Source organism: Fukomys damarensis, unplaced genomic scaffold, assembly GCF_012274545.1.
Source record: "Fukomys damarensis isolate Sample0158 unplaced genomic scaffold, DMR_v1.0_HiC HiC_scaffold_10, whole genome shotgun sequence".
In the NCBI taxonomy this organism is placed as follows: Eukaryota; Metazoa; Chordata; class Mammalia; order Rodentia; family Bathyergidae; genus Fukomys; species Fukomys damarensis.
Genome location: NW_022900922.1, coordinates 20,584,333 through 20,608,059, shown reverse-complemented (window position 1 = coordinate 20,608,059; position 23,727 = coordinate 20,584,333). Strand labels below are relative to the sequence as shown.

The following is a 23,727-nucleotide window of genomic DNA, read 5'->3' as shown; positions in this document are numbered from 1 at the left end:
CGAACTCATTATGTAGGTCAGGCTGGCCTCGAACTTGCGGTAATCTTCATGCCCTAGCCTCCTGAGTGCTGGGATTACAGGTGTGCACCACTGTGCTGGGCTAGAGTGGCTTTTAGGTGAGATCTAGAGAAGGAAAAGCCTTTTGCCTTTGGAACACAGAATAATAATTCACAAGAGAGCTGTGCTTGTTGAGTTATTTTCCAGTAGAGAAGTGAGGAATCTTCAATCCTCCTTTAAACTCAAGTTGCTGGAGGACCATTTTGTTGGTCTGTAAAATTGTTTTTATTTATGTGTCATTTGTATTATCCTGTGATGAAGAGCAGTGATAACGAGGAACAGAGAAGCGTCTAGAAAGGTGAGCAGTGCCTCAAGGGAGTCCTTGTGTGACTTAATGGTGAAGCCTATGTTCATCTGTCATGAGATGAGGGCCCGACCTCCCTGCCTCATCGCGACCTGGTGGTCTCCAGCCTTTGTCTTAATTCTCACTTCTCTTCCCAACAAAGAATGACATTAAAAGAGGAGCAACAATTGTCTTGTGCTTGTCTTTACTTTTTAAAAACATGCCTGTTTCTGCATAGAGAGAGGACGAAGGTATATTTATCCCGTCAACCTCCAGAGAGGGGAGTTCTTTATCTGGTTAAGGACAGACCCGATTAGCCCAATCCAGCCTTGTTCCAGAAGTTTCATTACTGACCAGGGAGTGTGGTGCCACCAGAAAGTACTGGAACATCTAAACTGTCTTCAGCTTTTTGAAAGACTTACAAGCAAATTATCTTCAGTTCCTCTTAAATAGCTTGATGTTGAATAAGTCAATGCAGAACTGGGTGTAAAGTAGATTGAGACTCATTTCAGGGTATAAGTAAGAAGAAAAGGTAAACAGGAGAAAAAATTTAAATAAACTAGTTTTTTTCTCAGGCTTATTTAGTTACCATAATGCCTTCCCACCACCACATGCTAGTTTTACCCCCCCCTTTAGAGTTTTTGAGAGAAAAACTTTTGAGGGCTCTTTTTGATCCCTTTTCATGGTTATTTCCTATCTTATATCTTGTCCCAAGTTCTTGAAGTTTTATTTTGCTCAGTTCCTGGGTTTTTAAAAGTGTAGCATTAGATGCATAAAAAGTAATATATAAAGTAAAATATAAAGGATATTGGGTGTTACTACTTTGATGCCTCTAAAACTTAGCTTTGTAAGATTCCGTCTCCCATTTGCTGGAGAACACTGGGCCCCTCTGGCCTGAAGATAAACTGCTTTGGATAAGAGCTGGGGACTCTTGTTTAGGGACGCAGAACTGATTGCTAAACATAGGAGCGGCAACTTCAAGATGAGCCTGTGGCTTCTCAGTTGAAATGGGACAGGATCCCACTATCCGTTGCCTGGACTTTTGTCATTTTAATATTAAGAGGTTAAATGCAGTAAGAGCTGGGCCTTATGCCAACTTCCACTTCTATTCTGATTGGATGCCACCCCACTCAAAAAGCCAGTATGTCTTAAATTTTTAAATGTTGTTCTGAAACCTAAATAGAAGTGACTTTTTCAGAATAATAACTTGTGGGAAACAACTGGTCCTAGCAGATGAAGCCCGGACTAAGAATCATCAGACCAGGATTTTCTCCCCCTTGTTCAAATACATTTGCGCGCTGTGAGATGAACAGAACAACACTTTCTCTAGGTGTAAATATTTTGGTGAATGAGGCTTTTGAAAAGATTGTGCCTGCCTTTACTTAGAGAATTTTAATTCTTATCCCTGAACTTTTATGAACAGCTATGAGAAAAGAGTAGGAAAAACAAACAAACAAACAAACCCAGAGCAAATTGGAAGAAGGTGGTCCCCAGGGTTACACATGGAGGAAAGGGGCCGGGCATTGGCAGGTGTCTGGCGTATGGGAGAGAGAGACACCAGGATTCCAAGCAAGACAAGGAAACAGAAGTTTGCTGTCTCCTTTTGGAGCACCTTTGTGTTGGCTTTTCTTAACTGGCTGGTTCTGCCCTTGTAGTGTGGCCATGCTTACGCACAGAGGTTGAAAAGGCATTTTATCAAGGTGCTTCAGTACCTAAGACAGCAAGCAATAGTGGCTGCCCAGGCAGAGATTGGGGCAATTGGGCCTCTTACTGCTCCAGAAATTTCATAGTATTTGCTTTAGTGAGCCCAGTTTTTCATACTTGGTTACGTTCTGTGTAGTAAGAAATTTCCATTAAACATTAAAGCTGGAAAGGACCAACACAAGTCAGTCAGTTTTTTCATGACTTGGTGTATGGATAGTTTGGTGCCGTGACTTGGGACAGAGGTGGTAAAACTCATGAGATGGTGGTCCTCTTTAGCAAGAAAAGCCTGGCCCACTGACTTGCTAGGAAGAATGTGTTTGGCAGTTGTCAGTTGTCTGACAGTGTTACCAAGTTAGTAGATTGGGGATCTGTTTGTGTGCTCAGGTTAATCATTTATTTAGCTGGCATTCATTTGGGGCTGCTAGTCCATTTGTTAATTCTAAAAGTCATTGGACATTTGTTTAATGCAAACAAATATATTTGGAGACATCAGCATTCTAATCTAATCAGCCGCATTTGTAGAAATAAGACACTTGCTGTAATGTTTCAAGACATTATAGATTATGATAAGGACAAAATGTCTTTTGGAAGGAAATTTTCTACTTAATGGATCAGTTTCCTAAGTTGTTTATTCTGTTTTGGCAACATACTTGTGTATCTCTGGATAGAAATGAGGTGAAGTTGTAATTAAGACACATATACAGCACAGTTGTGGAAGATCTATAATTGCAATGTGCCAATTGGTAATAAAATGAGAATGTCTGGAGATAATTTTCATTAAAATTGTTTAGACTTTCCTGTTCCTATAGGAAGCAGACCAGGTGGAGGCATTTTTACAAGTAAACACACAAAGATTATCTAATCAATTATTATGTTAAAAGAGGATGCTCAAACTATTTCTTATAGTGTTCCTGCCCTTCAGTAACTCAGGCTTTTGTTTTCTGAGACTGTATTTGCCATCTTGAAGCTTTTCAGTTTCATCCCAAAAGTGTGTACACAACCACAGCTTAATTGAACTTGAGCTTCAGTATTGGCCTAAATTACCTGAAGCGCCTCATTTTTGAGTAACAGTTGTGAACATTTATTGAAACAAGGTAGTACTAAAGCTAGCTTTTAAGAGAAGAGAGGATACATAAAAGGGTTATTAGAATTATTAGAAAATGATATTTCCTTTTTGACTTTTTTCCAGAGGGTGGTAAAAATCAAGACAAGACTTAGTTTGTTCTGTTTCATCAAATACTTTCCATGTCCTCCCAGCTGGCCAGGTTCTTTTAATGTGGCATTTAAGACTTGAGTTGTGAGTCAACAAATGGACAACAACAAATGTTCAGCCATCTTATTGGTGTTGGGCCCAGAAAATTGGCAAATTACAGGCACACACCAAATGCATCAACAAGTTTGCGTGAGCCAAGTATGGGGAGGGAAGACAGCAGCTGCTGGTTAGATCCTGAAGAACAGATATGCCCTCCTCATCCTCAGATCTGTTATTGCCCCAGGTTGGGAAGTGGCAGCTGTAAGATTTAGGATTCTGGGATAACAAGTTGTCTCTTTGAACTTTTCAGCTCTAAGAGCTTCATTTTATCCACCCAGACAAAGAGAGACATTTTTGCCTCCTTGAATAATTTTTGAACCATTCTACAACATCAGTGGTGGGCTAAATATACATACACGTAATATAAAACCCTCAGAGATAAACCGTGATAGTTTTCAAAAGAGGCTCCCTTCAGTTCCTGAACTATATCGGTGTTTGTGCCTCGAATGCAAAACTCCACGGGCTGCATTTATTTTGTAGTCTGAGCCTAATGGAACCTAATAGCAGTGCTCTTAAGGTAATGAAAAACATTCTACAGTATCTCTCTTCCACTCTTCCAAAGTACCAGTCCCTTTGTGTGTGTCTGTAGGGTTCTCTTCTTACCCCGCTTCCCTAAACTTTTCCTTTAAAAGTTTGGTGTTAGCAATAAAGCCTTATGATTTGGAGAGTTATTATTTCTAATTGAAATAGAATATCTGTGCTCATTATTCAGTGTTGCACTTGATATGGAAAATATTTCCCGGTTTAATCAATACAGCCAGCTTTGTTTTTCACCATAAATAACAAAGTGGCAGGTAGAAGGGGCTTCTGACCTTACTGGTCCTCTAACAGCTTTGGATCAAAAGAAGCTGGTGAACCACTTGGGTCTATAAGTCTTCTTTTCTGTGATTCCATCATGTCATGAGAATATTTCCATGGATATTTTGTTTATACAGAAAAACTGAACCCAAATCTCAAACCACCATTTATAAAAGCCACAAATTCCTGGGCTGTCATTTGGTCGCAGACTCTGAGCTCCCTTTCTGGATGGGTTATGTGTGGTGGGTGCTTGCGTGTCTGAAGGGGATGCATTTTCAACGCAAGACAGATTTAAGGATATAATTTGGTGACATTTTGCTGACTGTACGCTGTGGCACACGTGCTTCTTTATAGATTTTACTGTTTCAGCTATAGTTATCTTTTAGCTCTACTTGAGGCAGGCCCCATAGTTTTGTGACTCCCAGTCACATGGGATGGCTCAGTAAACATGTTAGCTTTTCCCTGTTAACTTTAGTACTATTCTTTGGTCTGTGTGTATGAATCAGATGAGTGAGCTGCCTAAATACCATTAAATGAGTTGCCCCTTTTTTGGTTTATGTCCTGTCCCAATTTTAAGTTTTCAAATTGAAATCTAGCACTTAACTACTACCTTTCACTCTCTGCCTTTTAATTTTGAATACCAAATATGGCAGGGTTACTCAGGTGGCCAGCTAGACTTTTTCTGACCTTGAACGTGGTTTACTGGTATTACATTAAAAAAAAAAAAGGATGTCAGTATTTGCTGTTTTAGGGAGCTTGAGCATTTGAGAATTCCCAAAGATCATTTTTAAAGTCTGACATGCAGCTGCCTGACTTCTCCATTTTTAGCTAAAAGGCGCCTTCTCTGTGTTCATATTTAAGTGAGGCAGGAATGCAGTGCTGGGGTAGGTTGCCATGGGTTAATCGTTGGACACTTCGTATTTGACAGACAACAGCATCTGTGGTATACGTTGCACCATTCTTTGGGTTAGAAATAACATTCTCTTAACTCTGATGGTAGTCAGGGGAATGCTTACTAAGATCAGCTTTCTTTCACTTGTACAGTTTTAAAGCTGGAGGTGAAACAAAACACAAGTATGAGTTGAAAAAAATTTTATCATGTAAAAAGTAGTTCATGCTACTAGTAAGGCTGAAGTAACCCTGGGAACTCGTTTGTGGTAGAATGGTCATTCAAGTGTATTCCTTTTGTTAGGTACTTCTTGTAGCTATGTGTCTTAATATGGTTGCTAGGTATTAGTATATACTTCTTGGGGGAAAAGCATGTTTTCTTTTTTGTTGGGAGGGCATATAGATTCCAGCTGAGGTGTTTTATTAGCGAATTTCCACAGCACATTCCAAAAGTCAAAGGAGATACGGTTGTTGTAATATAATGCTGTCTAGGTAAGAGAGTCTTTGTTGAAAGTTGAGCAGACCACAATTCATTTATATGCAGTCTAAGAGCTTTAGGTCCTATAATGTAGGACATATAATCTTATTAGAAAGCTCTTTAAAATCAATTTAAAAAATCTTAAAAGTGTGGTAACATTGAGTCTATTCTTTTACACAAAATCCATTTTCAATTAAATTACTCTTTAAATATACTACAATTTTTTTTATTTTAAAGAGACATTCGCCCTACCTATATGTTCACAGCTGTCAAAAATACATGCCATTCTTTATCACACAAATCTGTATTCTCAGCCTTTTCAGAGCCTGATCCCGGGGGCGGCCATTTTGCTAAAAATGCAGGTAAAGATTAGCAGCCTCAGCCGGGATAGTGCTTGCTCAGAATGTTTATCATTTCTTCACTTAAGGTGAATGTCACTTCCAAAATTTTGAATGACATAAAATTAAGGCCAGAGAATCAAATATCAAAAGTAAATTTCACAAGTGGAAATGTCATTAGTATCCACTCATCAATTTCTGAAATCTAGAAGCTGGGAGACCATTGTACCATTATAGCCTACTGATATTGAGCTGATAGCAAATTTAATGAAACACGCTGGCAGTTGTGAAGGGCAGCTGATAATAATGATGCATACTCAACAAAAAAGTTCAGTAAAATCTGCAGGAGGTGTTTTCTATTATTTGGCCTTGTCCTGTTGGCATTTGCTTGGCCAAAGGGAGGTGTTCTTCTTATCTTTGTAGCTATAGAGATTTTAACTGTGCTTAAAAGTCCTGAGTATGCATTTCTGTGACTGAAGCTCTTTAGCCAGACATAGAAGCAGCATAGTTATAGGAAAATCCATCCAAAGCTACAATATTCACACAAACCTGAAACAATTTGCAAACTTTTCTGGTAATCAAAATAAAGGAAGTCTTTTTGGCTATTGAAAACCTCCTTTCCCCTTTCTCTTCAAGATGCAGTCAATGCCTACATAATCTTAGAAGATAGGGTGATCACAAATATTTTTCCTGAGGGTTGATGATGTGTTTTGATGCTTAACCACTTCTCTATAAAGCTAGATGAGCTCTTTTATGTAATTAGCACCCTAAAAAATACAATTGGTCATGTTTCTGCCCTGCAAAGTTTATGAGAAAAAAGTTGGCCTAACAAAAGGGCCAAATGCATTAATTAAAGTCTCACCTAAGTAGGTTAATGGGATATAGATGTTTGGTTTTCATAGAGCTTAGAAAGGGTACTGAGTCCTGAAATGTTGTTTGAAAAGCTTTGCTCTATAAAATTTGCCTTTAACGCAGCTGATGACCCTTATTTAAAATGTTATACTTGCTGGTGTGATGTCTGTTTGAGAAGAAGCACTGCTGGTGTGCCTAGGAATTATTAATTTTAGTGTATTAAGATACCTTTGTCTGAGCATGGCATTTCTGAGTACCTGTCTTCTCTGCTCTGTTTCAGGTGTGAATCATGATGGTGTGGCAAGGCCTGTGATTTACTCTTTGGTGGGCATGCCTGAGTGTGATTAAGGGATTTAAGTGCAGGACTCGAAGATTTACTTCCTTCCTGTTCCAGCAGGGTAACCTGAGGGAGTGAGTAATGGGATAATTTATAACACCGCGGGCTCTTCGTCAAGAGACCACTAGTCAAAACAGGAAGATCAAACTCAGGTTTCAATGGGAGGACTACAACTTTTGATACTCTCTGGACATACCTCTTAATTACAAGCAGAAGATCTTCAAGAATTTTCCTAAGGAGATGTCCAAAGGTTGGTATGTGAGTCCTGGCTAAATTATGTAGACACTGTTAGGTTGGATACATTTTTCCCTTCTTTTGGATTCTTGATATTCTAACGTTGCTGGGATATAAAAACAACTTAGTGGCCTAATTATAGAGCTCTAGGTCTTTTTACAATGTCAAAGAATTATCAGGTATTAGGTGTGTAATGAAAAATTAAAAAAAATTATTTTTGAGGAGTGGAGCTTTTCTGTCAGCCTGTTTCTTAGAATCTGTTTTCTTTCAGATACAGTTACTAGTTTTGAGTTAAAGAAATGGGGCACAGTAAAGTGGATAAATTGTTTCTTCCATGGCCAGAGATAGCTCAGTGGTAGAGCTTGTGTTTAGTATGCACAAGAACCTGGATTCTACCTCCGGCCCATCCCCATTTCCTCAAGACATTTAACCCCCGCTACCCCCCATCTACGTGTATTTAGGACAAAAATGCTTAGATGGCTTTGGAGAATGCTTTGTCTAGGGATTTATTTTAATTTTCAAGCAAATATAGTAGTATTTGCAAGTAAGGCATTTGGTAATGTTCAAATGGTTTATTTCATTACGAGTGGTTCTCATTATTGGATTTTGTGTTTTGTTTTCATATTTTAAAACATTTAAAACAAAAGATAAAGCATTTAGAACAGAAGTCATCCTGTCATGAAAGTCCATCCACTGTCAGTGATGGAGTCTCCCTACTTGTTATTGTTCCTAAGATTGGCTCTATGAATATTGAGCATCACAAGCGGTATTTTTATGTGAAAAATATTCATTTCACTTTGGAACGCCTTAGTGCCTGGACTTCTTATTTTAGAGATCGTAAAGATAGAATGGGAACAATTCCAAACTCTTCCTTTTCTTGCATCTGCCCCAGGTGACTCAAGCATTCCCATAAATAACTGGTACCCTTTTGAACTGACCTTCAGGTTCATGAGATGTAAATATTGATGGCCTTGACTTTTTTTTCCACTCAGTGCACAGTTCAGGAGATACAATATCTCCAGATAACTGGAAACAGGTGCGACTGGTAGGTAGCGAGCCCGGGGCTTTGCCTGATCCGGTAATTCTGAGGGAGCCCAGATAAGGCCCGGTTTCTGGACTTTGTGCGGAGGGATTTCTCGTAGACAAAGCAGTGTACAGGTTCAATTCCTCCAAGTGTTTCTTTATCCAAATCTTGCTGGATTGGACTTCTCTAGATGTCTGAATTGTCTGGCCTCATTCATGTTTTCCAAGGCAAATATTATGTGTTCCCATCCCTGAAATGAAGGGATCCAAGTGCTGTTACTTCCTAGGGAGATACGGTGTCATAGTTACGTGCCAGGGAGCAGAGTTTTCAGGCTCAAATCCTGCTCTGACTACTTACTGGCAATGGGATCTTAAGAAATTATTAAACCTGCCTCACTTTCCTCGCCTATAAGATGGGGGTAAAAATAACATTTACGTTTTCTTTTTCAAAAAAATTAATTGAAAGCTATCCAATCATGATGAGCAATTTAGTAGTCTTATTACATTTCTGTATTAGCAAGCTTTCAGGTATCCGTCCTGTGCCCATAAAAGTAACCTTCCAAGCCAGGAAGACCTACAGCTTAAGAAAATGTGGGAATTTGAGGTTTGTGTTCCTGGAGTGGATATTCTGTTATGAGGAAATCATATACTAAGGACTAAAAAACGGACTATAGCATTTATTTTGCAAAATGCTCTAGCAAGTTTTATTTTCTTACTGGTTATAAAGTAATTTTCTGCTTTTATGAATGTATTAGAAAAAGGAATGTTAGAATATTTGGCTTCACTCTGTCGTCAAGCATTATTGGTAGGCCTGGTTTATGAAGCCCACCCCTTGCTGGGATAAGTACAGTGCCTGAGGGATGGCACAACACTCTGTTTTGGGTCCTTCTTTCACTGAGAAGCAAAGGTGCCATGAGAGGGTCCTTACCCATATGTTTGTCAAAGCATGGTGTGTATTACCTGAGCGGTTAGGCACGTCACCCAGAGAGAGGTTTGAAAAACTGAAGGGAGAAAGGAAAAATTGTAAATAAATTAACATGATGGAAATGACAGAAGCCTCTTCTGCAAAGAACCCTGGAACGATTCTGAAAAGCACACTTAATGGCCAGCAACAGAACCATTCACTGTTGTCTTTGAGAAACAAAACCTGATCCACAAAGTTGAAACTGAAATATGAAGCTGGGTGTTTTCCAGGGAAGTCCAGCAATACAAGCTGCTAGGCCTCAGATTCAAGGGGAGAAAAATCCATTTTACAAAGTAACTTCTTTCACTGTGAGCTGTCAATGTTTGATGGGTAGATCCTGAAACATTAACTGATTAAATTCTTCAGTGCTATGTGGTCATCACAGGGGCCCCCACGGTTCTGAGCTTCTGTATTTGTGCTCTGAAACACGAGACAGTCACTAAATGAGGAGCGGAGAATAGATTGGCGCATTTTGGCATCAACCTGATTTTTCCTAAGCAGAACCAGCAGAAAAATGTTGAATGCAGTTGAAATAGTATTGATTGCCTATGCTTTATGGCACCTAATAAATCATCCAGTCCCTTAAAAACACCCCATATGCCAAGTTCTCTTTTTTCCAATCATAGTTACACAGAAATTGCATGGAGGAAGAGAGATGTGGGCAAGTATTTTGCACAGCATTGGACACCTCACCAGCCCTTTTCCTTCACGCTTGTAGGCACTCATACTGTTTAGTTCCACTTTGTGGGTGAGAGAAGAGTCTGTCTCCCACCTGGGTATTTTAACCTAGGTGGCCCCTGCCCCAAATCTAGGTACTTCCTCGGAGCCTTTTTGCCCATATTCTGGGAGTGGGGTGTGGTCTGACGCCCTCCACCCCCGATTCTGGGTTTCTCCGTATACCTCAGCATCTCTGGGCTAATGACCTTGTGAGAATTTGGGTGGTGGGGGCTCCAGTGATCACCTGGGATGCAGAATCAGAGGTCCAGGGAAGTGAAGAAATTAGGTGAAGGTCATTCAGCCCACAAATGTCAGGGCTACACATACAGGCTGTGTGAGTTCAGTTTTTCCACTGAGGCGTGCTGGGAAGTGTGTGGTAAAGTGTGGGCTTCACAGCGGTTAATGGACTGAAGTGGCTGATGCAGGAATGAAAGGAAAAAGAGGAGGCAGCTAAACAAAGAATCGGGGCTGTAGATGGGTTTTGATGGAAGTTGTATTAGAGGAACACCCTTTGGTCAGGAAGCATGAATATTCTTTCTCTAATATAAGAGAAAAGGAAAAGATTAAAAGTGTGCCAAAGATCAGACTTTTTGGGTAGCTGTTTACTTTCTATTGAAATTAGGGAACAATGAATATTTATTCATCCTCAGGTCATTTAGAGTGATGGAGTATGGTCAATTCTGATTTCACTCCTTGCCTCCTGTGGCCTATGCTACCTTTTGTTTGGCTAAAAATGGGCTACAAGAAAAAGCCAGTGAAGAGCTTTCCAGATCTGATAACTTCAGATGTCTCAGAAGAAACCTCTGGCTTGAGTCCCAGGGTGACATCAACATCTGAGTCTGGTGTTTTCAGTCTGATATTGGTTGGATTTATGATGGGATGTCACCCAAAGTACAAGGCATGCTGCCATGATTCCTGTGAGCCATTTGTCAGGTGGTGAGAATGGTTCTCAGTCAGCTTTCTACTTCAGACTACCTTTCAGAGGCACAGCCCACCCATGAGCCTAAGCGTATCCTTTTAATTGATAGTTATAAATTCATGTGGAAAACACGACATTTTGGCAACTGGAATTAGGACTTAGTCCTTTTTTGTGTTCACTTATACTCCTGAATTTGTACCTGTCTGATTATGTCCTGAGCCTGGTGTTTTAGTTTCTGCCAATCTGTTTTCATAATTACCCAAGGACTCATTTTATGGGAAGGCGTAGTTAAATTGGACAAGAAATACTCGATTACTTATGCCCCATGTTATCAAAACAAAAAGTAACCAGGTACAGTGGTGTGCCCCTGTAGTCCTAGCTAATCCAGCAGCTGAGGCAGGAGGATCTCTTGAACCTAAGAGTTTGAGACCAGCATGAACAACATAATGAGACCCTGCTCAAAAAGGGTATCAAAAAAGATAGGAAAGAGAGAAGGGGGGCAGTGAGAGAATATGAGAATGAACAAATGAAGAAGAAAAAGTCTATTCAATATGTGTAAATGGGAATAATGTTCATGGTAACAACTCATATTTACTGAGTGCTTGTACCTTATGAATTATTAGGAGGACCCTGTGAAGTTTGTACCCATTTGGCAGACAAGGAGCTGAGGAACAAGAGAGGTGATTAGAGACGTGCAGTGTCTCAGAGGACTTCGGATGAAGTTAGAAAATTAATACCCCACTTAGTAAGCTCGAATGCCTAAATGCCTGCTGGCAACCTGAGTGTGCGAACATTGTGCCTGTTTTTACTTTCCCAAAGGAGCCTACAGTGGAATGGAGGTGTAGGCTAAGATTTAAAATGTCCTGATAGTAAGGAGAAGGTGACTCTAAGGGGAGCACAGTGGCAATGACTTGGATAATTTTCCAACTTTACTTGTCTTGGGATCAACTGTGTTAAAAGTAAAAGCACAAACCTAAGGAGAATGGATTCATCAAAATCTAAATGCCACACTGTGTATGTGAAGTGACAACTTCATCAGATGGCAACAAGAGAAGGTAGCCAGCTTGTGCAACCATGGGAAAGGACATCCTGCATGTGCTCAGCAACTAGTTTTATACCTTGGGTGTTAACACCTTTCATCCTGGTCCTCAGTGGTGAATGTCACTGGATGGGACCAAGCTGGAGAGGAGGAAGTGTAGACAGTGTGATGGCTGAGAAGCAATGTGCATGAGCTTATCTGTCATCTCCTTGGGAGTCCATAGTGTTTGGTGGTGAGGGTTCTTGCGATGGGAGGGAAGAGTAGTGACAGTTAAGGAGGCAGGAAATCCCTAGTGACATGATTTTGTACTCCACTTTGCTCTGTGGTTTGGGGTCATGAATTCCATAAAGTGTCATTTAGCGGATGTTTGCTCTGGGTAAATCTCAAGGCCTCAGCTCTTGTTTTCCCAACATGGCACTAGAAAACAGTAAATTGGGCTCTAAGATTTAAATAGGCGAACACAAATAAAAGTCTGGTAGCGGCTCCTGCAACCATTATGTAAGGACTAAGTTTGATAATATTGATGAAGAAATAATAGCAACCAGTGATTAAATTAAACAATTTTAATATATATATCACTCTGCTGAAATCCGAGGGGAGATTTTTTGCCTCAGAGAGACTTTACCTTGGGGAGATAAGATACACACAGTTACAAAAGTAATTTTCAATATCTACTTCCTATCTCTCCACATCCATCCAGCCCAGGATTACCTTCTGCCAGCTTTTTGTAAGGCATCTTCATTCTCTGTAGCTGTGCCAGACAGTGCCGGACCAGACAACCCAGAGGTCCCCTTAGTCTTGATGCATGTTGTGGTCAGTGGAGAAGTCCTTTGATCCATCTGTTGACATGCACGCCCCCTCTGTAGTGGCTCTCACATTCCTTGCTGATCTTCTCTGAACTCAGCTCCTACTCCATTGCCACAGTGCCTTGTGTGACTTTTTTGAAAATTGCTTTCTCTGTGCATTTCTCTATTGGATTGCAAATTCCTTAGGAGCAGTATTTATAAATTTTTGTATTTTAGGTTCCATTTAATTTTTCTTATTGAAGAAGGAATGAATAGTTTTCTAACTACGGTAAGCTCTGTGAGACTTATGCCTCTATTAATTTTTCTGAACGTTAGTTCGCATTCTTCTTGCACTCCTGGCCTCCCTTATCTTCCACCACCGTCAAACACACTTTGGAGCCATTTCCCTCCCACTAAAAGGCAAATGAACCCTGTCTCCAGGGATTGATATCGATTCCCTCTAGTGTAGAGAGAATATGCTAATTACCTTTGCTAAGTGCTTTTCGGCCAAAGGTGTAAAAGCCTGATTCCATTTGGTGGGAGTAAAGCTGAAATTTCTGCCTTAAAATTTGTGATTATGGAATTTGCATCTTGAGAGGCCATAGTATCTCAAATGTAATGTGAAGCCATTTGCACTGGACTGAGCATGTATTTTTCATGGCTTGCCTTGCTGAATGAACTATATACCTAGCAAGGTACAGATTTTGGTTGCATAGTATTTAATTTCATTACATTCAATTTAATTTATATAAAAATACTGCACCCCCGCCTATCAGTGGCATGTTTTTGTGCTTGTCGAAAGCTCTTCATTTTTAAGAAGTAGTAAAGCACAGTATTTAAGGCTGTCAGCCTGCCTCAGTTTCTTACTCAGTGAATATAACCCTGGCCACCTGCATACCTCCCTGGAGTGTTTGGATGAATGGCTCTGAGATTTGAAAGCACTTTGAATTTCTTGGATGAAAGGGCCCCTGTAAGTACAGGTCTTAGGAAGGTATTATATGTGGGCTTTCTAAACTGTGGCACAGCCTGTTTGGCAGGAACACTAATGCGCTTCTGGGTTTAGAGGTGTAAAAATGTACGTTCAGGGCCTCAGGCTTCGTCTTGTGAGGCTCCTGAGGCATGTGCCACTGCTTGCTTACCTCGAGCATAGATTCTGTCTGCAGAGCAGGAATCCGCAGGTGTGCACAGGCAGGACGACCATGGAGACAGCAGTCTCTGGCGTTTGGCAGCTGTGGTGTGGAGGAGAAGCACAGGATGCTAGGAGGGAGGGCCCTGTGTTTCCAGGCCCATGGCCTCTGCCTTGGAAACCACCGTGGTTGGTCGCTGTGATGTGACAGGGGAGAGAATATGAGTGCTTTGAAGTGCTGTGCTGGAGGGAGATGCTTGCCCTGCAGCACTGATTTTCAGATTTGTAAATCTGAAAATTTTTTGGGTTCAAGCACCTCCAAGTGTGGCCCTGTGCCCTTGGGCAGGTGGGCTAGCAGCTGCCCTAAGCCTCAGTTTCTCTCTCCAGCTGCTCTACTCTTTTTTTTGATATTGGGGATCAAACTCAGGACCTTGCACTTGCAAGGCAGGCGGCAGAACCACTGAGCTAAATCCCCAGCCTGCTGCTTTCCTCTTAACAGTTGTGTTGCCCAGGGCTACAATGTGAGTGATGGTCCACGTACACTGCATTTAAATACTTCGAAGTTATTAATTGATCTAAAGGACTGTCAAAACATGTTTGGAGATTTTATACTGAGAAACATAACTTCATAAGTAATGTGAAGGCAGATTTGAATTTGGAGCTTTCGGACGCTTAGCCTTTGGTGCGTGCCGGGTAGCATGGGCAGGAGCAGGGATCTGGTGCTAGCACTGTTGACAACTGACTGCATGATCCATACTCCACTCCATGGGGGCTGGGAAGTGAAGGCCAGGCCTCCTCCCAGGACAGAGTGCCTGGCACCTGAGAGAATACTTTTCATAGAACCGAGCAATGAGCTCAGGCTATGTGGACAGAGAACTTCAGGGTCTGGGTACTGGGCACTATCGCCAAGGGAATTTTGGGCTCCCAGTACCCGTGGACTCCTTACTGTGTGGGCAAGGGCACACCCAGGATTCAGGCCCTCTTGTCTGGCATTCAGGATGGTGCTGCATAGTGCCTGAACCCTGGCCCACAGAGGGTGTGTCCTGGAAGAATACTTTCCAGTGCCCAAGTATGCTATCCCTGGGTTTCAGCCCACTCCTCTCAAGGGGGACTTGTACATCAAGAGAGCAGTAGTATAATTATCTCAGCTACTGGAAGGCTGCTGAAAAGCACTCTCTGAATCTGGATGTAAATTTATTGTGAAACTTAACAAAGAAAAAGTCACCTCCTTCTTTCCCTTTCTTCCCTTTAACTTAAATTGCGTTTTGAAAGTGCTTTGGTTAGGATAAATATATGTTATTTGACCCACTATTAAAGGGCCTGTCCTTCTGGGTTTGGGACATGTAAATACCTCCCTGAAGCAAATGAGACGTTTTGGCTGTTTACACCCCTGTGTGGCAGGAGATCATGTGCTCTTTCTTTGTTTTGATAATTAAAAATAAAATGAAACAGCTAGAAAGAGAAGTGTAACAAATTGTGGTGAGCCATAATTTTGATAATCGGGAACTTCTCACCCTGGTGGTAAAAAGGTCAGCCGATCTTCACTGTGTATTTTCCATAATGTACTACCTGCCATGACTTAGCCTGGCAGTGTGGGTCTTTTGTCACATTTATGGCAATCTTTATGCAAGTGTAAGTTAATTGCTGCCTACAAGCTACAAAAGATGGTGAGCTTGTGTTAAAGAACGAACTCAGGGTGGTGAAAGGGGACTGAGTAGAAAGATTAGTAAACCCAGTTTTATCATTTTTTTTGAATAAAAATGAATGATTTTTAAAAAATTTAAGCAGTGTACATTGGGATCTATTTCTAGTAAATTGTATGATCCTGGCAGATTACTCAGCAGCTTTGGCTCTTGTTTGTAAGAGGAATGTGCTGATTTTCTGATATCAAGAATTTCTTCCAGCCGGGTGTGGTGACACACTCCTGTAATCCTAGCACTCCAGAGGCAGAGGCAGGAGGATCGCTGTGAGTTCGAGACCAGCCTGGGCTACATAGTGAGTTCAGTCAGTCTCACCTACATAGTGAGACCCTGTCTCAAGCCACCCCCCCAAAAAAGACTTTCTCCCAGGTTTGAAGTTCAGTGATTAAATAAATTCAACTCATCGATCCAAGCTGTAACTTTTTTTGGCCCTAGCTGTATAATTGCTCATGACCCCTTTCTTTTTCTTTCTCTTTTAAAAAAAAATTCAATGCACATGCCTATGTCCAGTGTACGTTCTGGCTTAGTCAGCCTAAGGTGTAGCCTTGGGCTGTGTATTTCTTAATAAAATTTTCCCAGAGCTGCTGCTGGTGCACATTGGGATCCACCAGTTTGCTATCAGGTGTTCTAAAATGGGGAGCAGTAGGAGACCCTGAGAATTTCGGTAAGCTCTGGACTTCTGAAAAACTGTCTATTTGCACAAGTTTTAAAACTAATGTAAAGGTTTTCATGCACCCTCTGTGTTTAACTATGTGGAATTAGAAGTGCCTGATGCAGAAGTCCCTTCTAGAACTTTTCCTGAACTTTCACCAGGTGAACACATCGTAGCCTATAGGGTGTGACTGCACTGAGCGTTGGTTGTCTGGTAGGAAATTCCATGGACATCCAGACGCACAGGAATTTGTGCTGAAACTAGGAAATAATGGAATGAGGGGATTTTTTGGGGGGGCTTATTTAACTGAGATTTGACCTTTCTGGTAGGTTTCTTGACTTCTTTGGAATGCAAAGTTGGGGCTACTAAATATTTGCCACCAGGTAATATTTATTTAGTGATGTGAGAACCCGAAGCATTAGTTGACTACAAGTGTGATCATTAACAGGACCAAGGAAAATGGTACCAGAAATAATGGCACCTTTGTTATCAGTGACTTTTTTTTTTCCTCCCAGTGGCACTGAAGGAAAAGTGATATTTGTTATCGAATCAGGCAGGGAATTTACAAGTGATAAAGAGTTGGAGAGGTTGCATTCTTTCTAATATCTCACTCTGAAGTCACAAGTATCTTTCTCTCATGGAAAGATAAAAGCCCTTGACCAGGGCCATAAATTTGTTCTGTCTTCTGTCAGCAGGGCCTTCGGAAGTCTTGAACAGCCTTGACCTCTCCATGTCCTTCTTTTATTGAAAGGATGCTTATTATGTGGTGATAGTTTAAGGAGGACTGAGGAAAAACAGTAAATACATCAGTGGGTACTGTGTGTGGCTGGCGGTGACAGCAGTGGTGCTGAGTTCCCTTCAACCCACAAGTTCTCAGGAGCTTTGTGCCTAGAACTAATGTTAATTGGCTTGACCATTAAAAACAAGACAAAAAACACCTCTCAAATTCCCCACTTTTTTCACTTTTGTAATTAAATTTGTTTTATTATTGTTGATCAGACTTGCTTTGATTGTTGTTTAATATTTCTTGCAGGACTATAGGCCATCGCTGGCTTTATTGTAACCCAGTTAAAATCAGAGATCACAAGGATAGACGGAGCAATTAAGAAAGATTTAATTATTTTATCTTGAAAGTGCTTAAATGATGTTTTATAGCACCCCCTGGACCATTGAGTACTTTACAGACAGGATATTTCCGTGTATTTAGCAGGTCTTGCTATTGACATGGCAGAATTGGTTGCACAAATTACTATCTCAGTGTCCAGCGTGCAAGTGTTATTCCTGTAGGTCACAGGCAAGTCCGGGGGTCAGTCTGGGGGAGCGCACTGCGGGCCGGGTCCTGCTGTCTCCTGTCCCCTGGCTTCCTGTTGCACTACAGTTGACCTGAAACTGGCAGCTGACATGACATCATCTTGGGTGTTGCTAGCACATTTTTCTTTTCTCAGTAGGTCTCTACTAAATTAGTTTCCCTTCTCACAACAGAGAGAGTATTTTGGCTTACTTTGCATACCCTGTACATATGTCTGGCTTTTTCTGATGAGCGAAGTATTGTCCTCCTGGTAACTTCCTTCCAAGAAAGTACCTGTCAACACTGTATGCATTTTGATCATCCTCATTATGCTGAAGTCTGAAAAGGCTTTAGGGTGAGTCAAGAAGGGCCCCCCTCCAAAGCAACCTCTGTTCTCAAAGACAGGCCAAACCAGACAGTTCATATTATGTGTTTTTTGGAGATTTGTCTAGTGATAATAGAAGACTTCACCAATAGTCGACCATTTCATTTAGAAATGCGTGTTAGGTAAATTGAGTCAACTTCCCAGTGCTGTAAATTTTCTTCTGAGTCCATTAATCTTGCTGTGACAGTGGGACCAGGCAGGATCACTTTGCTTAATGAACAAATGGGTTAGCAGAGCCCAGGGTACCCTCAGGAATTCAGGGCTCCCAGACTTATGTTCTTTTCCATTCCCTGAGCCCTTAGGATCTTTCACAACCCTGTGCTATAAAAGGTTTCTGCTTAGAAGTATATTACTAATAATTTCAATTTTTAATGCTTAGTATTTTCTAGATTCTGGCAGGATGCTAAAGCTTGCTTTTCTGTAGCCTCAGCCAAATGCCTCTCATACCTTTATTGACCCTCGAGGAGCAAAGTTGGCACAATTTTCTTGTGCTCTTCCTCTTTACCCCTGTACTCTTGCCAGGAGTTTTACACCCTTAACAGGTAAGCTGATTGGACTTGGATGTCCAAACATGATCATTGGTGAGAACACCATTTTGCTTGGGTTTTGTAATGTTTCTCTCCTTGAGTTCTGATTTTCCATTTTCTTTTTCACAGACCTCAAAAAAGAATATAATTTATCCTTTCCATATTAATTTCTTGAATAATTTCTTACTTTTTAACTTTGCATCACCTGCTACAAAAGAGTTAGTGGGCATATAGATACATTCACAAAGAAAGCATGGGGGAAGGCCAAGGATCTGGGTGGGTGGGAAACAGAAAACACATGTACTACAAGGTTAGATTAGAACTTCAGGGCAAGAGCTCCTGCCAGAGAGTTCCATGCTGTTGGCTGTTGGAAGGGGCAGGAGGCGGGCCTGTTTCTCATTTGCCCCTCCAGAAGTGGTGTTCAGTGTTGATAGTAGAACATGGTTACTTACTGGCATTTCTGGTGATCTTGTTAGGATAGTGGTGTGCAAACTCTTTGAAACAATAAAGTTCCAGTTAAACTTTAAAGCTATTTTTCAATTAGTATTTGCTAAGGAAGCACTTCTTGTAATAGTAATATAAATGTATTTTCTATCTTCGATTTCTTTAATCCCAGGGACCTCAGAGACTGACCCTTAAAGCTTTACCTCTAGTGTCCTTACTGTCCTAAAATCCACATGGCTTCTGTCAGAATACTGCTTTGAGCCTGAGCCTCCCTGACCAGGAGATGTATCGTGTTAAACCGGAATGTGTTCAAAGCTAATATGTTATCTTCTCTACTTATTTTTTTCCTCATATCCTTTCTATCTTTAGACTGTCATCATCCAGGTGGGCAGATAAGGCTCTTCATGCCAAATGAGTAGGCAAGTCTTTCCTGTTGTATCTGCTCAGTATCTCTGGAAGCTGTTCTGTTCTATTTGGGTGTTATTTAGTTCAATCCCTTATCACATCTTGGTACACAACTCCAATAGCTGCTACCTGACTCTATAGTTAGAGCATTGGAGAACCTTCCCTCCCGATCATTTCTCTTGAAGCCTCCAGGGTATTCAAGACCTGGGGCTTTTCTGAATCCTTTTCCTCCCTCCTATCCTGTGTTTATGTCACCCTCCTTATTGTGTGCTAAGGAATCCCGCTCTTCCAGACAGTCTGAATGGGCCCATCCTTCTGGTGGCCCTTTCTCTTCTCACTTCTTCGGGATTGCTGTCTACTTAAAAGTTGAGCCAGATGTCTTCTCTGTGAAGCCACTGTCGATATACCATCGTCTGTGGCCCCTTTGTTACAGCAAATAGCATATTGAATTGTAATGTTTGTTTATATGTCTGAAGTGGGCATTTCTCAAGAGCAGTGACTACACACTGTCTGGCACCCAGTAGACAGTCAATAAGTATTTGTTGAGTGGATGTCAGGATGGAGACTATAGTTGTGACACATTTTGTTTTCTTTGTATATGGATCATGGTAAAAGTGCTTTTTGACTTATTTTCCTTTTGCTATCCATAGGAGATGAAGTGGAATTTGAAATTAGAAAATTGAGAAATGCTGGCATAGTACACACTGAAATATTAAAACATAACCAGCTTCTTCATTTGAGGCATTTACCAGACTATCTCAACCCTGACCTCTGCCCATATTAAGTCACATCTTATTTCCTCCAGATTAGAAAGTCTCCTCTCTGTCTCGAGTGTCTAAAAGTCACTCACATTTCAGAAAATGAGAACCTTTCAATTTTCCAAAGTCTCAACATTTCTTACGGTAAGAGAATGCTGGGCAAACTGGTTGGGTCAAAGCATATAGAATTTCAGCAGTGACTTCGTTCTCTTTAACACCACTGAATCCTGAAAGGAATGTTGCTGGTAATAACAGGTTGTAAGGTGATTAACAGAAAAATTTAAGGCAAAAGGAGACCTATTAAAATAGTCATTTTTTAGTAACTTATGAGCAACTAGTTAAGGAAAAGTTGCTTACCTATTATGGTTTAAATGGTTCCTTAATGCTGCATGCAGGACTGGCCGCATAAACTGTGGGCAGAAACCCAGTTGAGATTGTGATTTCAAGATGACTAAAATTAGTCGTAGGGACTTAAAACTCTCCTGGTTTTTATATATAATAAATTTAATGACATAATTTAAAAAGTTGAAGAACTATAAATATTCATTTAAGGCTTTATGTTTTGATTTTAATTTCCAAATATTTGGATTTTCTTGTTACTGACTTCTGATTTAATTGTAGTATAGCCTTAGGACATGCATTGAATGATTACAGTCTTTTACTCATTGAGGTTTATTTTTGTTGTACATTATTTTCTTATGGCTCAAGTTATGAATTCTCTTATTGAATTTTCTTTTTACTTTCAGAAAAAATGTACTTTGCTGGTTTTGGGTGAAATGTTGTAACAGATCAGCTAGATTCAATTGTTTAGTGTGATATTTAGTTCTGTACTATCCTGACTGAGTTCTGTCTACTAGTTCTATTGCTGAGACTAGATTGATGTCTCTGACTTATAATTGCAAATTTTTCTATTTTTAAAATATTTTAAGGATTGATTTTGTTTACATATTTTAAGCTCTGTTGTTAGGTGCATATACCTATGTGATTTTTGTGTCTTCTTGGTGGATCCGTTCTTGTATTATTACGTGATACTCTTTTTAACACTGGTAATTTTATTTGTTCTGAATTCTGCATTGTCTAGTATTAACACAGCCACTCTAGTTATTTCACTTTTTAAAAACAACCGTTTTATTTCAAGAAATTGTAGATTCATGTGCAGTTGTAGGAGCAGTATAAGGAGATTTTGTATTCCTAATTTTCCCTGATCTTATAAAATAGAGTATGATGTCGCAATCAGGGGATCAACACTGTTACAAATCACCAATCTTTTTCAGAGTTTTACGTGCACATTTAATAAAATAGAATTTTATCACATGTTTATCTGCCATATAATCAAGCCACAGAGGAGTTTTGCCAGTACAAAAATCCACCGCTGTACCTGTTTATGACCTTAGTCATCTCCTTCCTTACAGTCCCTGACCCCGGCAACAATTAATTTGTTCTCTATTTCTTTAATATTGTATTGTCATCTCAAGAATGTTACATAAATGGAGTCCTACAACAGGTAAGTTTTAAAGACTTGCCTTTTAAAATTTGCTGTAATTCCCCACAGATTCTTCCAAGTTGTGTGTTTCAATAATTTCTTCAGTTTTATTGCTGAATAGTAGTATCCCAATGTTTAGTTTTATAAGAAACTTTCAAACTGCTTTCCAGAATGGCTCCAGCTTCTCTGTATTTTTGTCAGAATTTGAATTTGTTACCATATTTTATTTTGCCCATTCTTATCACTGTGATGTCATATCACTTAGTGGTTATAGTTTGCATTTCACTGATGCCTAATGACACTAAAGATCTTTGCTTGTGCTTATTTACTATTTGTACATTTTCTTTGGTGAAATGCCTGTGCGTGTCTTTTGCCATTTTTTGAATTGGATTGTTTTTCTACCTATCTTTTAATTTTTGTTTGCATTGTATATTTTTCATCCTTTATATTTTAACCTATCTAAATAAATATTCTTGAAGTGATTTTCTTATAAAAAAGCATAAGTTGAGGGTTATGTATTTAGTGGAACAGGAAATTGAAACAAGAGCCTTATACATGGTAGGCAAATTCTCTAGCATTGTGTTATACCCTCAGCCTAACCCGAACCTTAAATTATATTTTTAATCTAGTCTTACAGTCTTTGACATTTAATGGTTGTATTAAGATTTGCATACGTTTCATATTAATTACCGATACACCTGGATTTAGACCCACTATTCCATTCTTTGTTTTTAAATATTTTTTCTATTTTACTTTTACTGCCACACTTGGGTTAGTAGGACATTTATATCTTCCATATTAATTAATTTGTTGTGATTTTGATAATTGTGTGTAGTTTTTTGGTTTTTTTTTTTGGAATTGGAGATCAAACTCAGGACCTTGTGCTTGCCAGGCAGGCATGACATCACTGAGCTAAATCCCTGGCTGTGTGTGTAGATTTTTTAGTGTTTGCAGCGTGGATTAAAAAATAAATTTGTAATTTTTAACATTTACATATAATTAAAATTTCATGACTTCACTTGGGATGTACAACCCTTATCTTCTAGCTCAGTTGACACTCTCTCCTTTATACCATTGTTGTCTTTGCGTAACATCTATATCTGTTAAAATTCCCATCATTCACCCTGCTTTTGACTATTGATGACACATTTGAAGGGGCCAAAGAGATGAGGCACAGCCTGTGATCATTTCTGGCACTGTTCCTGTGTTTCCCATATTCTTCTTTCCTTCTGGTATCATTTTTTCCTGTGTGGAGAACTTCCTTTATCAATTCTGCTAAAGTCTGCTCACTATAGATTTTGAGTTTCCTTCACCCAAGAATGCCTGTATTTCACCCTTATTACTGATAGATATTTTCACTGGTTATAAAATCCAGAAAGACAGCCCCTTGATTTTGTGTTATGTTGTTCTGGTCTTAGTGGAATATATAATTATTCTAATTATGTTTCAAGGTAAGTTAAATATCATTTACTCTGGCTGCTTTGAAAATCATTTCTTTGTCTCAGTTTACTTTTCCAGAATCAGAACGTTTTATTGTCTCAAATAGTATGTCCTAAATTTTTAACAGTTTGTTTTAGCATAGATTTCTCTGGACTTAGCCTGTTTGGGGTTTGTTCAGATTCTTGAAGTTGTAGTTTGTGTCTTTTGCCAAACATAGCACACATTCTTTATCTCCTCAGGGGACCTAGGGACATAGACTTAGACCCAGCAGGTCTAACCCTTTGTCTCCCAAGCTCCACTCCTTTATGTCTCCCCCTGTTTCTCTCTGTCATTCCGGTGAGATGATAATCTTTGATGTATCTTCATGTCATTTCTACTTTGCTCTTGGGTCTGTCAGTGAATTTTAAATTTTGATTATGGTTATTATTTTCAGTTCTAAGTTTTCCACTTGTTTCTTCTTTATGTTTGCTATTTTTTTTGCTAGCACTTTCTATTTAAACATTTGTTTTCAGGATTTTCATGATTTCTCATGCATACTTTTATAGCATAGAAATGTCTTGTAATATATGTATATAAATAAATTTTAATATAATATAAACAGCTTTAAAGTCTTTGCACATCATCTCAGCATCTGTGGTGTGTTGAATAGTTTTTTGACTGTTTTCTTGTGTGAATTTAAATTCTCGTGGTTTCTGGTATGTTGAGTAATTTTGGAATCTGTCCTGGATATTTTGAAGATTATGATGCTCTGAGTTGTGTTTAATCTTGTGTAAAATCCCCGCTCCGCTCCT

The 23,727-nt window shown here is 39.8% G+C and overlaps 1 long non-coding RNA gene across 14 annotated transcripts in view; it reads left to right on the top strand.

Annotated features, from left to right (window-relative positions):
• LOC104861479 overlaps nt 1-23,727 on the top strand; it is a 427,158-nt gene that overhangs the window by 174,078 nt on the left and 229,353 nt on the right. For 11 of the 14 annotated variants that reach the window (XR_004516504.1, XR_004516503.1, XR_004516502.1 and 8 more), the window contains one exon: nt 6,991-7,297. This is a non-coding gene — a long non-coding RNA (uncharacterized LOC104861479). The remainder of the gene's footprint in view (nt 1-6,990; nt 7,298-23,727) is intronic. The other 3 variants (XR_004516512.1, XR_004516510.1, XR_004516509.1) reach the window with 2 other exon arrangements.